Below are 13,766 nucleotides of genomic sequence, written 5' to 3' on the forward strand. Positions count from 1 at the left end.
CTCCATGAAAGAAAAAAGAAGACGTCAGATAACGTGAGTCAGATACAGCTTCTCTCTCTCTGTCTCTTTGGTCGTTAATTTCTTCTCTGATGGTTAAATGTCTCTGTGTGGCTGTTGTGTGAATTTATCTCCTTAACAAACATGCAGCAGAGATCATATAATGTGCTGTAGGTAGTTTGCTTGTTGAAGTTACAGTGAGCTGTTTGGACTCACTCATTCATTTGGAATTGATCCCGTTTTTAAATGAGTGGTTGTTCAGTCACCTGTTGATGTGATTAGTGAATGAGTGTGCAGGAGGTCTGGCTGCTTGCTTGTGACAATTTCTTTAGTTGGTTTTTAAGCTGAGTCATATATTGAATAATAAGCTTAAAGTAACTAGAATAAGAAGTGTAAACTAGGGGTGTAACAGAGTGTAGTTGATCCGTGATCCATACGGATTGCCCCCCACGGTTCGGCAGGTATATGAACTGCGGTAAATTGAGTTTACGTGAAACTAACATTATACAACAAAACTTAACTCAGCTGTTAATGAGATTACATTATACTACACAATCTTAATAATGCTTCAACATTTTTAAATATATAACGTTAATTTTGGTACGTTAATTTGCAACACTTGATTTTGTCGAGACTTGCAGTAATTTGGCCAGTTTTACAGTGAATCAGTGTAACGTTTATTTAATACACATGTAACGAATAATTTGAAGCAAATCAATTGACCCTAATTTAGATTTTCACTTAACTTTAGTTACTAGTTGTTTATTTAGGTGTCACTTGATTATACTTTGAATAAGATAATGTTAATAAGTTAAGTCACATGTGATGTTAGCCATTTAACGGTAGTCTTCTCTCTTACCATAAATGTTTTATTGATACCAAACAAGAAATTCGAGTTAGTTGGATTCGCAGTGTGCATAATGGCTGACATTAAAGATTATAGCCTAGTACCCACACCGCTATTGCAAACAGCGCACCTATTTATGATTTTGACACTGATAAAAGTCCGAAGGGGACTGAAATTTATGTGTAACGTTAACGTTACTGTTATCAACAGCACAGTGCGAGATTATCATCTAGAACATGATACAGAAATGTATAAATTGTGAGAGAAAGGTAGTGTTATACTTGTTACAAGATGTTAATTTCTTTCAGTAAATCACCGGTATTGAGGTCATGGCCGCTTGTGATGCCTCCACCAGGCCTGCTGCACACAGCAGAAACTGTAAGTACCAGTTTTGGCTATTTGACTTCAGACAGCTAATATTACAGTCTTCCAAGGACAAAAAGAAAGCATTTAAAAGACTGTCATCTATATTTTGAGGTGTTGCTCCCTGTTCTATTCTATCCTACAGCTGTGACATAGTATTGTCAACAAAAAGAACTGATTCACCCTTTATAGTTCATTTTCTGTTTTTCATTACCTGAAGCATTTATTACACTCATTTAACTTTCATAGGCACAGTGTGGATCATTGGTGACAGCTATGTCTGCTGAGACCCTGGGAAGCAACCTCGGCCTGCCGGGCACCCGTGTCTGCTGGTTTGGCTGGGGTGGAAGGCTGGTGCCAAGCCAGCAAAAATTGATAAGGCCAGGAAATTTGTTAACAGTGTTATGGCTACATTTGGTCATAGTTTAAATGGTAAGAGCACCCTCACATTAGACATGACAGTCCTGGGCTATTTTTGAAAGATAGAGTTCATTTCACATCTAGGGGAAATGACATTGAGATCCGAACTGTGAGTTTTGCACCCCAAGTGTTAACATGTCAGCTTTGTAGATTATATTTTGTATGTTGTGCGTTTAGATAAGAGTGTGTAAGTCATGTATTTGATACATTGATGCATTAATACTTTCTGATGTGAACCTACACTTTTAGATCTGTGAATGTTTTAAGTGTTCAGTCTTTCTAGTAATATTATAAATTTGAATTTCACTTTTTTGGTAAAATGACACATCTGAAACACTTCACGGCTAAAATGAGCACTTCTTTGTTTAGAAACTATATGTATAAATGTATTTAAAGAAGCAGCGTTTTTACCATTCGGGTTTTTGTTTTTAAAAGCAAATTGTTTTATTGGCATATAAAATTGCTCCTCATCCTTCGATTTCATCAGGTGGGAGACAATAATATAGTTTGATGCGGTTTGTTGTAAAATTCCATGTTGGTTTTCCTCCTGTCCTCCCCAATTTTTTGAGTCACCAGCCACCACTGGCCTGCACTGTAAGAAACCAGGAAGCAGAGCAAAATCTTTGACTATCAATCAATAAATATCTGTAGATAAAAACAGATTAAATAATTTTTTTTACCCAAAAATGCAGAGAAGGTGGAAGAACTTTTTTCAGCCCTGGGTAATGTCTGCAGTCTTCTTCACAGGCCGCGTACAGCACCAACAATTTCTAACAGGACTTGATAGTGTGTATGGTGCCCGACGCCTGGGACACACAGTCTGCGTAAGTAACGTGTGTGCGTCACAGAACCTCTTGCTTTTCATTTCCACTCCCATGTTAACAGAGTGTCTCACACGCGGCTGAGATTCGGGGTCTCACCTATTTTTTCCACATGGCGCGTGCAGTTGTCAGCCAAAATTGACAAGGAAAATGATCAGTTGATAGTCATATTGACATCATACCAGCAGTATTACACCTTTAACTATAATTGAAAGACCCAGACCCCACCATACCCGTCAGAAAGAAAGCCGCTTTCACCTCACATAGTATTTATTTATTTTTAACAATTGAGCACAAGCTTCTTAATCTTTTTCTGACCATACTAAATATAAATGAAATTTATAATGAAATAATATGAAACATTCTATCATTGATGGCCATTATCAAAGTCAAACTCTATGTAGAAAGATAGAGCTGGCAGTAGCAGCACGATTTATAGATTAAAAAACCTCATTCTTTATATTATACTGGCCCTTTATGCTGCTCCTCAGTTCAGCCTCTGTTCCGAACAGAGCTGCTATAAAGCATTGACCGTGAGACTCTCACAACTGACACTTTTCACACACTCTCCTGTCAAAAGTCCATTTTCTCACGCAATGAAAAACAAATTCATAACTGATAACATTATGAAAAGAATACACTGACATCACAACAGCAGCACTGTGCAGCAGCAAGTTATTCAGACCATCAGGGGGAAAGTGAGAAATATACACAAATCTATTATATTGCAATTTATTCCCCTGCATGCTGCTCAGAGTAATCTCAGTCAGTGGCTTTTCTGGCAGCAGCACAGCATCTCTCCCTCTCCTCTCGTGCTGTGCGCACGCAGGCTGTTGCTCTGAGAGTTTCTCACGATATACTGTTTTTGATGCGTTCTTGGTTTTCATAGCACTCTCAATCTAACTAATCTACAGTGCAGGTGACTGTTTCTTGACTTAATAGGTGGTGTGGAAATGCAGGAAATGTGTTTTAAATTACATTTTCAATCTTGTCCTATTTCTTTTGTCCAAATTAGTTTTTGTTTTATCTGTGAAACATAATTTCTCAGATAGCACCTTGTAGATAAAGTTAGTGAGCAATCCTTTATGTTTTTTATGGTTATTTAAAATAAGAGGGATTATGGAAACCTGGATCTGATCTGTTCTCTGAAAAGTGTTCTGTTTGTATTGCTCTTTGGATGTGTCTAGTTCAGTGTCTTTTCACACTGTTATCAAGAAATTGCATTTATACATGTGCAAAAAACATGATATTAATGTGGACATGTGCATGAACTTGGAGTGCATTTCAGATTAAGCAGAGATGGTCAACATCCTGAGCTCAACACTGCCACTATCATAGCTGCTTTCTGTATTTTTGTACTGTGTTAGTGGCAGTAGTCTGCTACCATACATTCAGTTGTTTATTGTAAAAAAGGGAAAATCACTCAAAGTAAAACCACCTATTGCACACATCTTCCGAATGAAGAAAAAAACACCATATCTACTTTTTTGTATGCAATTGTTGCTTTTTCCATTCAGACTGAGTCATTGCACATTGAATTTGTTGAGTAAGATGTACCACAAAAACAAAACTTCTTACAACACTTCTTCCTCTTCGTTTGCTGCCCTTCACCTGTGGTAGTGGTGGAGATAGCAGGTCTGGGAGAGGGGGAGCACCTGTGACAGAGGTGGTAGAAATGATACGAGCGATGGTAGAGACTGAGGCACAGATAGCATCACTACCTCTATGCAATTGTTAGGAGATGGGCTATAGATGATTTTGCACTTCATGATCCACTGACCTCAAATATATTTTTGATATATAATATATAATAATATAATATTTCTTGAATCTAATAAAACAACTTGTGTCATATTGTGTGTAATTGTACAGCAGTGAATTTATGACCAATCACACCCTATTTATAAGAAGAAGGTTTCCATAACATAGCTACATGTATTTCTTCAGCTCTGACGAGAACATCAGAAGAAGAATCACGCAATTTAAAAACTTTATCCTGTACAATACTGCAGCACAAAAATTATAAATTGTTACAGGATATCGTGCTTGGTAAGGCTAAAAGTCAGCAGCCATTGGGACAGCATGATGTTAATTTTGTAAATTATGGTCCCATTTAGAGTAAAATAGATGATAAAGCAGCGTATGCTTTAGGGCGTGGCTACGTTGTGATTAACAAGTCGCTACCACATTACCACTACGTGACGTAACAATGGTGTATAGGCATAAGTGCTGCTATTTCACAGTGTGTTTTCAGTTCACTAAAGTTAATTCTAACATTTTGGTTGCCTAAAAAACCAACCAAAAAAAACAGTCTTGTTCAGCATTTGGTTGTAATAAAAGACCCACCAATGAGTTGGATGATCAGTTTTTCCGGTGAGTACATTTTGTTTTAGCGGTTTCAGGTCTGTTTTACGCTAGCGAAAATTAGCATTAGCATTATCACTGTAACCATAGATTGTCAATGCACTGTGCTAACCAAGTTAGCAGCTAGCGCTATGGTCAGCTCCACTCTCTCGTCCAAATATGGTCACTTCTCGCTCCAAAAATCAAACATGGTGACAGCCGAATCCAAGATGGCAGTGGTCAAACTGCGAGGCTTCAAAACAGCAGTTCACAAACCAATGGGTGACGTCACAGTGACTATATCCATATTTTTTTACAGTCTATGGTTAAAGACAACAAGGGCCTCCAATACTTCCTCCACATCTTGGAGCCAAGGTACCACAAACCAGATAGCTTTTCACCGAGAAACAAATCCCTGTTCTGTACAATAAAGTGGGACGAGATATAGCTGAGTCAGTGAGCAATGCCCAAAGAAGTGCAATAACAGTTAATGGCTGGACATCTTGAGCCACTGACTCGTATGTCACAGTTACGGCACACTATATTGATGATGAGTGTTTTTTGCAAAACCACATTCTACAGACCAGAGTGTTCAGCGAGGCTCACACAGGGAATAATCTGGTACTTTTACTGCAGGACATTAGCCATGAATGACAAGAAGACAAGAACCCAGTATTGGTCATGAATAACGCAAAAAACATGATACTGGCTGGAGTTGGTGCTGAGATGTATGTGCGTATATGTGTTTAGTGTGTGCAACGCACAGACACTAAGTCTGTCCTCACAAAAATCCTTGAAGATGGACAGAGGGTTGGAGCTTCTGGTGAAAGTGAGGAAGGTGGTAACTTTTTTTCACAGAAGCTCAAAAGCACCTTAAATTCTTTGCAAAATCCAGGCCCAGTTATACCTGCCAAACCACAAGCTAGTCCATGATGTTTCCACAAGATGGAGAAGTTCCTTGGACATGGAGTGTTTTTGGGAGCAGCAGCCTACCGTGTTGAACACCCTGCTGTCAAGGAAGATAAAGACGGAAGTAGTGATGGGCAAACCTGGCACCTGGCCAGCCTGTCGAATGTACCGAGTGCTCATGAATCCCGGACTTTTCCCACTCATACTGCCCACACTCACTCACTGTTATTGTAGAGTACTGCTCACATTGCCTGCCTGCCTGCTACGGTGGTGCAGTCGCTCAAAACATGAATGAGCACCAGTGAATGAGCGTGAATCATTGTCTCGAACAAGATCGTCTGTGAGTGACTCGAGTCGAGACAGCCTGGCAGCTACTCACTGAACGAGATCAAATGAACCGTTCTCTTGAACTAGAACATATGAGTGAACGAGAAGCGATTTAATCGGACTTGTGTCGAAACAGAAAGCAGGTTAAATTGAACGAGACTGAACGAACTGCTGCTCTCTCGAACTAGGAGTTCTGCTACCTGCCCCTCAAAAAGACAGACAAATCGTTGGTCAGTGTCACATCACATTTCTGTAACATCATATTGAGCTTATATAGCCTACCTATATACAAGTGGGATGCTGAGTCAATGCATGTAAATTAATATTTTATCTTTATTAATGTAAACTTATACATGATGACTGGTAATGCACTGAAGAGAAATTTTGTGGGGCAGGCAGCACTAGCTGTCCAATGTGCATGTACTATAACTGAGAAACTTATTTTGCAAAAGGTATCAAAACTCAAAAGGTTCGATACATTTTACATGTATCAACTCGAAGGAACCAATGCTGTGAAAATAATTACTAGAGGGAAGAGGGCATGGCCAGCCTGACGATTTTGCATTTTGACTGTCACAATCTTGGATTTTTGGAGCCAGAAGTGACCATATTTGGACGAGAGGGTGAAGCTGACCTTAACGCTAGCCGCTAGCTTGGTTAGCACGGTGCATTTACAGTCTATGGTTCACTGTGATAATCCTAATGATAATTTTCGTTAGTGAAAAAGAAGCTTAAAACCATTAAAACAAAATGTACTTACACACAAACATCTGACTCCTTAGAGGGTCTTTTAGTACAACCAAATGTTGAACAAGACTTTTTTAAGCCACCAAATGTTACAGTTAACTTTCATGAACTGAAAGCATACTGAAATAGTGATGGCTGTGGTTACGAAAATACTCGGAGAATCTGGAGTTATGCCATGGTTATGTTACCCAACCAACATTGTTGCCATGGTAGTGACTTGCCTGTGACAACACCCACCTGTCATTCAAAGCAGCCACTCCCTTAATTATGCATAACTTCAAGCCTTAATAAAATTTATATGGGAGAGTTATATAAAAAATCACCCCCCATACAGTTATCATGAACAGAGAAACCATTTTTTGTACCAGACTGTAAACATGTTTATTTCTGCTGTAAAGTTGGGCATTTTAACATATGGGGTCTCTGGGGATTGACTCGCTTTGGGAGCCAGCCTCAAGTGGCTATTCAGAGAACTGCAGTTTTTGGTACTTTCATGTTGGCTTCATTTTTCAGCCCCCAGAGATCGCTGCATAGTAATTTCCCAGATGAAGCAGTGATTCAGACAGGACTTATTTAAATAAAAATGTAATGTACCACACAAACACTTCTTCCTCTTCACTGGCTGAGATATAGGGGAGTGCTGTGTGGGTACAACTGTGTCAGAGGTGGATGACTTTAGACACATTAGTTAAAATGTGGGGAAAAATGATTAATACTAGTTCTTACTTTTGTTCATGTTTTGTTGAGCGGGAGGTGGTGAGGAGGGTAGATGGGCACTTGGAGATGATGGGACAGAGATGAGGGTAAGGGTATAGGTCTCCTCCTCAGAGTCCATTGAGGGATGAGAAGAAGATGGGGAGAGAAAGGTGGAAGGATGTGGAGGATGAGGAGGAGAAGAGGGTTGGGAGAGAGAAGTGGTAGACTGTGGAGGGGGGAGAGGACAAGAAGAAGAAGAGAAGTAAGGGGTGGGAGCTTCTGCTGACTGTATCCTGTGAGAATCTGAAATAATACATGTCAGCATATCACTCACGATGACAGCACACTCCAAAACATAAATTCATAAAAACAGACTTTGCCTTGCCTTTAACAATGTATTCGTAGGCCCTGCTCATTTTTTTAAAAAAAGGTTTCATGGGCCTATCCCATCCAAGGCACATGTAGGTGATTTAACAGGTGATTCTTCCCAAGAACAAAATCAGGTTATGGCCCAAGGCAGTAAGTTTGCTCACTGAAATAAACACAATACATTACATAAAATGTTAATATGCTCACTAATACACATTGACATCTTACATTTTCAAAATTTTATTGGAATGTTATGGGTCATTATACGAAACATGCCATTTCCCATTCTTAATGTTTGACTTGTTTTAAAAGTCTTTAAGCCCCTCTTTGCATGAAGTAGATCCTTATCTCTCAAAAAATCTATCTTTTTTTTTTTTTTTTTTTTTTTACATATAATCAACATGAATATGTATGTTTCGTCAACTATCAATTAGCCTAATGTTTGAAAAGGTTTTAAATCCCTATTTAGAAGAAAATCTGATATACTACGAAGGATAAAATCTCCCTTGTTACACTAAGTGTGTTTGTATAGTGAGAATATTGAGGAGTTTACTTTTTCATGGATGAATATGCTCATTTACAATTTCACAGCATCTTCTGTTTTATGAAAATTTATGAAAACTAAATAATACCCCAATTTCTTTGTGTGGATAACTGGTCTCTTTTACATAACATATGAAATGAGTTGATTTTACATTTGTATTTAAATTTTTTTTAATGATATTAGAATATTATACATGGCTGATACCTCAGTAACAGGGTTGACAACAGTTATCATATTGGTTATACTGCTTGTTTAAGTTAAGGGTTTAATGGATTTATAATGGGACATTCATAACCTTTAATTCAACATGACTAATCAGAATGTTTTGGAGACAGATTTATTTAGAGGTTTTAGCATAAATGATGATGAAAAATGATGATGACATTGCGGATGTAAATGTAAACCAATTGTTTTATTCAAAACATGAAGGATATTTTTATTACATCACAGTCAAAGGATCTATTGAACATGTTTGGCCTATTTAAAAAAGCCTAATATTGTATCTGCTGTGCCCCCTCAAATGCAGTCAGTGGTATCCCTGTTAATAAAAGCGGGGAACCCCTGCGGCAAGCAACAGCAGAACAACCTAACTGTCAACAATCTTGGTGATGAATGGTAGCGGAACAACAATTCAGCAATCTGACAATAGTGTGCCCACCCAAAACCCTGAATGCCCCCCCGATCACAGTATTCTAGAACCGGAAAAGAAAATCCTACATGGATATGGATATGAGATTTTCAGAACTTTCTCACACCTGTGTAACTCAATATTTCTATTTTTCTCTGATGTACAGAGTATAACCCTAAATAACCCTAACCCCAATGATCACTACATGTAACATTCCTGTCTGCCTACTCAACAAGTTTTGACCAGATGTCCTTCCGTATGTCTACGTGCTGTGGCCTTTCTGTTAGTGACCACCTGGTGTATTGACATTGTCCCTGACACCGATGGGATGTCTGTTGGCATGTTACAGTATGCATCCACAATTTTCTAGGTTTCCACATGAAAGAGCTTCACTGTGGCAGTTGTCAGTAGCACCCGGTAGAGTGTGGTGGCATCAGGGATGTCACACCCTTGACTCACAAGCTGATCTGCCAGTCTTTTTAACACTCCCCCAACACCATCAGGAGCTCCCTTTCTTCTCGCTTCAAAGAAATTCCAGGTGTCACTCTCAAAGCCTCTCTTGCTCAATTTAGGACAGGAGGACCCCTCTGCCTGGATTAGAAAAGTACAAGGGCCGGCGCTGAAGAAGTGGACAACAGACACATATGAATGATGAGCTCGTATGTAGTCCAGTACTGGCTCAAGATGTTGCCAGATTGCTGGAGGACCCTTTTGATTGGATTGTGAGATGGTGCAGAGGCAGAGAGGGCTTACATCTTCACAAACATATAACACATCTGTGTGCATTGTTGCCTGTTGGTGCGAGGCACCAAAATGCACAGCCTGGATCTCAGCACTGAACATGCATGAGTAGTTTTCTGAAAAAATCCACATGTATAATGCATTTTTGCGAAGACAGACTTCTCCTTAGTTCTCTGGAGAATGTGAATTGCTGCTTGATGTTGAACACAGGCTTCTTGAACTTATGCAGCAAACAAGTGAAATGCTCAAAAAGCCCACGACCAACCCAGTCACAAGGTCGAGTGGTTCCCGTGCCAGCCCCCATCTAGAAGGTCGAGCTCCTAGACCGTCAGCTTCAGGTCACCATAGACTGGGCCGGTGCTCCGCCTCCACGTCATGTCACAACTCTGGTCATAGTTGACTCCATCATCAGGAACAAAGTCTGGAATAACTTGTGTCCCAGGTGCCACTGTTCGTGATTTAGAAGATAAAGCCATAAAGATCCTCGCAAACCAACTGGACATTACCAAGGTCATTTTACACGTAGGTATGAATGACACCTGTAACGAGCAGTCTGAACTACTGAAAAATGATTTTGTGCATTTGCTCTGCTCTCTGAAGAGATCTGTGAGGCACATGTACGTGTCCGGTCCCATCCCCTCCTGTGACTGCGGTGTTGGGCATTTCAGCAGGCTACTGTCTCCGGACACCTGGAACTCATCAGCCTGCGCTGCCTACGGTGTGTCCTACATTGACAACTTCAACCTCTTCTGAGAACACAGACAGTTATTTAGAGGAGACGGCATACATCCAAACTGGTTGGGGGCAAAACTACTTTCAGCAAATATTTTGTTTTCTGACACCCACCCTGGTGCTCTGCTAACAGGTAGCAAAAACACTTCCACTAGCTCTGACTAGTCCCACCACTATTTACATCTCCAGGTTCCTAGCACTGCCTGATTGGTTCCCCATGCTTCTGTTCCGTTGTTCATGAGGAGCCAGGACAAACAACTATGTATATTCTCCCACTAAAGACAGTTCTACAATCTACAATCAGTCAATTGTACATACCATTCCCCATTATTTATATCTTATATCTCTTTATATCTGGCTGCTTAGCTAGGCATAGAAATCGACCTCAGCGTCTCTTTCAAAAATGTAATTTATCCTCCTGTGTTTATTGTGCCCTCTTGTCTGCCCTAAAGACCAATATGTCTGCAGATTTGACTGTAGACAATTATCATGTCTAATGCCTCAACTTCCCCTGACTGCAAATTTTCTTTTAGTATGATAACACAAAGCTCTGGTTAGGTTAAAAGCATACAAAAACACTGGTGCAGATAATCTTGACCCTTATATTCTTCATCTGAGTGCCTCCTTAATCTGTCCACATTTAGCACATATTTTTAACCAAGCCTATATAACAGGCATGATTCCAGATTCGTGGAAAAGCGCCTTAGTAGTTCCCTTACACAAAATTGGTGATGTCTCCGATTTTCACAACTACTGTCCAATATCTAAACTTCCTTTCTTTCTACAACCACAACAGTCTGGTTTTTGCCTGTGTCACAGCACAATAGCAGCTGCAGTCTCAGTCATTGATAGCATCATCTCCTCTCTGGATAAAAAATAAGGTTGTACTGCTCTCATCATTGACCTCTCAAAAGCATTTGATGCTGTTGATCATAAAATTCTGCTTCATAAACTAAAGTTTATAGATTGAAATGAAGCCATGCTGTTGTTGCTGATAGTACTCAGTCAAGCCCTCTTGCCATCAGAAATGGGTTGCCACAGGGGTCAATCCTTTTTCCACTGCTGTTTACATTTTACATAAATAACATCATTCTACCTAATCAATACTTCAATGTCCATATTTTTGCAGATGATACAGTTTTATATAGCCCAGGCTCCAGCCTAGCCCAGACCCTGACTCGTCTTCAGTCTGCCTTTGATGCATTCCAATTATCACATTAAATGCTGAAAGACCAAGTACATGGTATTTTTTCTCACCTTCACCAGTGACTTTGACTATCCTGCCATTAAAAAGTTTAAATGGCACCTATATTACTCTTGCTGAGTCATATAAATACTTGTGAATTTGGCTGGAGAGCAGACTATCATTCAAGATTCATATTCAACATTTGATTCAGAAATTAAAAATCAATTTGGCTTCTTGTATAGAATTAAAGGTTGTTTGTCTTCTTCCAACTGTACAACTATTGTGCACTCAACCTTCATGTCTGTCCTTGACTATGGAGATATTGTTAATTGTCATGCTGCCACATCTACACTTCAGCAGTTAAACCCTGTGTATCATAGTGCATTATGTTTTATCACAAATGACAAATTTCGTACTCATCATTGCTCTCTGTATCACAAGGTTGGTTGAACTTCCTTACAGACAAGAAGAAATAACCATCTCATGTTATTCATCTATAAAGTTCACTGTTGAAACTTCCAAACTTCCTCACATCTCTTCTTTCATTTAAATCTAGTAACTACAGTACATGATTCAGTAACTACTTAACATTAGATATCCTTCATGTTCACACTAATGTTGGCAGGACTGTTTTCAGCTACTATACACCCTTGCAAACTGCCCTCAAACCAGAGTCTTACACTCCTACTTGGAGATTTTAAAGCTTGATTATCTGATGTTTTTTTTTATTCTTGTAACTGTTTTTTTTAATTCCTTGTTTATTGTGTAGTTGTGTTGTTTCTGTCTGCTGATTGTGTTCTTGTCTTATAAGTGTTTCTTGTTCTCAGGAAAAAAGATCTTAATCTCAATAAGACTGCCTGATTAAATAAAGATTAGATAAAAATATGTTGATTTATGTAAAAATGACAACAAAAGTTGTTCTACACCATGTGCTTGTTAGAAATGCCAACCCTAGCTCCAAGCTTAGTTTTTCATCCATGAATTGCATATGTCAGACAGGTCTTAGTAGGGGTCATATCGGTCATTTTCACATAAATCAACAAATGACACACACTGTAACTGACACAGGTGATGCAAATAAATGCAAGTTAGCATACAACATCTAACTGATGAAAAATATGAAGTGAAGTGAAATTGCACCTCACACACTCATAGACCCTGTGGCGCCACCTAGGAATGTAATTTTTCCAATCTTTGGCTCCAATGTTTGGCTTATGTGTCACTGTGTCATATGTTGATTTGACTATGTCATATGTTCATGATTGATATGACCCCTACTGAGGCCTGTCTGATGTATGCAATTCATCGATGCAAATCTAAGCTTGGACCTCGGGTTGGCATTTCTAACAAGCACATGTCATAGAACATGCAACTAATGAAAAATATGGGAGAGAAGTGAAATCACACCTTACACACTCACAGATCCTGCGGTGCCACCTAGGAATGTAATTTTTCCAATCTTAGGCTCCGCCCACTGGTAACATACAGCCAGACGTCTCAAATTACACATATACATTTATTTTCATTTCCTGTTATTTGGTGTTTTTTGTGAAAATGACTGATAACCCAATGACGGTAAAAAGTATGAACAGCGTAAACTAATTTAAGGAGAAAAGCACCTCGAAGGAACCAAAGAATGGAGATTTAGCCAAATTATGGGTTGGTTCTGGGTGGACCTGACCAATATTCTGTTTACTATGCATGCTCTGACTCCAAAAAAACACCTACTGCACAGAACCTGGCACCAATTTGAACGAACATATGGCAGCTCTCATTTTGATGAATTTTGTTTTCATTTCTGTGTAATAGAAGGGCATGTGCTTACCAAGGCATGTATGTATTGCCATGCAATTCATGGATACCAAGCTAAGCTTACCCTTTGGGACAGCATTTCTAACAGGCACATGTCATAGAACAATGAATTGGCATAGAAATCTAACTGTGATAGAGAATATTGGAGAGAAATTAAATCATACCTCACACTCTCACAGAGCCTGTAGTGCTCCCTTAGAATGTAAAAGTTCAAATCTTTACATAAATAAACTGACTGTTTGCAAATATAAGTTATTCAGTGATCTCTTCAGATAAAATGTAAT

At 39.2% G+C, this 13,766-nt stretch overlaps 1 long non-coding RNA gene across 1 annotated transcript; it reads left to right on the forward strand.

Moving 5' to 3' along the window:
* Window positions 1-1,906, forward strand: LOC137188349 (uncharacterized). The gene is made up of 3 exons (XR_010929369.1): window positions 1-33; window positions 1,153-1,222; window positions 1,457-1,906. It is a non-coding gene; the product is annotated as an uncharacterized lncRNA (long non-coding RNA).
* The last annotated feature ends 11,860 nt before the right edge of the window (window positions 1,907-13,766 follow it).

This window comes from Thunnus thynnus, chromosome 8 (assembly GCF_963924715.1).
Source record: "Thunnus thynnus chromosome 8, fThuThy2.1, whole genome shotgun sequence".
Classification (NCBI taxonomy): Eukaryota; Metazoa; Chordata; class Actinopteri; order Scombriformes; family Scombridae; genus Thunnus; species Thunnus thynnus.